This window comes from Urocitellus parryii, assembly GCF_045843805.1.
Source record: "Urocitellus parryii isolate mUroPar1 chromosome 10 unlocalized genomic scaffold, mUroPar1.hap1 SUPER_10_unloc_1, whole genome shotgun sequence".
NCBI lineage: Eukaryota > Metazoa > Chordata > Mammalia > Rodentia > Sciuridae > Urocitellus > Urocitellus parryii.
In genome coordinates this window covers 255,821-258,280 of record NW_027551754.1, presented here as the reverse complement: position 1 = coordinate 258,280, position 2,460 = coordinate 255,821, and positions in this window count along the sequence as shown.

Below are 2,460 nucleotides of genomic sequence, written 5' to 3'. Positions count from 1 at the left end.
ATGTTTATAAGGACCACTCTTATCGGGGATACAGATGGAGCAAGGAGATCATATAAAAGACTACTGTAACAACCCAAGCGCCAACATGGGAACACTGTTCTGAACCCTTCCTCTATCATAAAGTCTTAGAAGAATTTTTTATCTTTGTATGTGCTGCACCTGTACAGCACCACTCAGGAACTCCAAGAACAGACACAGCACCAGATTTATCAGACATACCACCTGCTGCAGCATCCCCTATTCCAGTGGAAAATGGAGTACAGGTGGGGAAGGTACAGAAATTTTGGAGGACAACCTCATACACACAGCAAGGGCACAACCAAACAGGATTCCTAAGGATTCTTTATGAATATGTTTCAAACCATCTCAGTGCCCTGCCTCACCCAACCCATGACAATCAGGTGAATAAAAAGTGTGCTATACATAATAATGGTTGTCTTTATGACCCTTGGAAACTAGAGAAGAACTCATGTAAATTTTAAAAAGATCCTATTGAGAAATTCCAGTAAATTCAAATAAGAGAAGTAGGTAACAAGGCTTGGGGGAGGGGTGTCTGTGGGTGTCAGGGGGACAAAATTGGCAGATGCCCTTGGAAATCCTCACCTTTTGTCTTCTCCCAGCATCAAGCTCACCCACCCTACTGACCCCTATTTAGACCTTCCGTGAGAGAGTAGATAAACTTAGCACCACTCAGTCAGTCCTTCCCCTTTCTTTGTAAAACTCACCTCCAGTGGCTTCAATGGAAGAGCACAAGATTTGTTACATTCTAGAAACTTCTATTTCACCTTTTGGATAAAATGAAGTAGATTACCTAATGCTATCTGGGCCTAAAAACTAAATTCCTCCCAGACCCTGCTGTACCTAGCAGCAAGGCCTTTCTAGTCTCAAACCTAAGAGATTGAGGTATTGATTCATAAAGCAGAGGAACACTTGTTCATCAGTGTCTCCTCCCAAGCCAAGACATCTTTTCTTTCTTTTGAAAACAAACTTATTCATAGACACCAGGATGGGAGATGAAGATAGAATAGCAATTTTTCTCCATACTTCTCACCCATTTCTGGCTCAAACAACTGCTACACTACTAACTTTAAATATTATCCACTGAATATTTTCTTTGTGTAAATAAATTAAATGTGTAGTTCACAATCATGTTGTTACCCACTATTCTCAGTCTCATAGTGAGGGGGAAAAATGAGTACTCATCAGTATGGGTTTTGTGGGATTTTGATGCATAGCTGACTTTGAATATATATTAATATCAATATATATTAATAACCACAGAAGGAGAGATGTGGTATGTAAATAAAATTACAAAAGACATTATTGAAAAGGAAAATAGTTATGAGAACAAAATCATAACTATCAACTTTTGGTTCACATTCTGATGTGAGCTCAGCATTGATTATTTAAAGAATGGATGAGTTTATCATAGGTCTATAGAACCTATAGATAAAGGTAGGGAGGCCATTTGGACTCTTTACTTTTTATTAAAACATTTCAATCCTAACTTCCTATCCTACACTATATGGTTCATTCTTAACAGAGTGTAAAACTTCCTCCCTGATACCATTTTTAACTGCTACCAAACTCATAGCAAAAAGTGTCAGCACAGTGTCTGAGGTGGCAGATAAACCAATTACCCTCATCTGATCATTGTACATTGTAGATGTATAAGGAAATGTCACACCAAAAATTTACCTATCTTAAAGTAGTGTGGGACCATTGAAAAATATGCACATATTTTTGAAATTAAGATAGACATATTTACAGAGTACTTAAAGAACATGAGGCCCACCTATGCCTCTATAAAATGCAGATTTCTCCTCAAATAAGCTCCAGCCATCCATAGTAGCATAAAGGACCACAGAGTTGTAGCACCCATGTGAAGCCAGAGTTAAAGACAAGCAGTTAGTACAGATATAGAGAATGAAGGCCAATTTGGGTCCTGGAAGTTGGAGACCACTCATGAGGAACTGAAATGTTAATTCCTTCAGAGCCCTTCCCGCACTCTTCTCAAGATAACCTGCCCCTGCTCCAACCTTTTGCTAAGGAAACATGTCACATAGATTGTCCCTCCCCACAGGGAGTTGTGAAACTTGTTAATTAATGTATCTTGGGCCCCCTTTCTGCTTGGATCACTCCACCTTGGCTTCTCCAGCCATCTGCCTCTCACCTTTTATCCATCTCACCTGGGCCATTTCCTGGGCCTAGTCATGTAGGAAGGAGAGAGATAAGGGGGAAGAGAGCAGGAGAACAAAGAAAATCTGGGATGGATAAAAAAAGACAGAACACTCTTACTTCTTGAAATACCAGGATACCAACTATTATGGCCCTTTCTTCCTCCCAGGAGAAAAAGTCTGTATTACTCCCTTTTAAATAAACCCTACTTTATATGCTTGCCTCGGCCTGCTTCTCTAATATTGTACTTAAATATGTGAGAAGCAGAACTCCTCACCAACA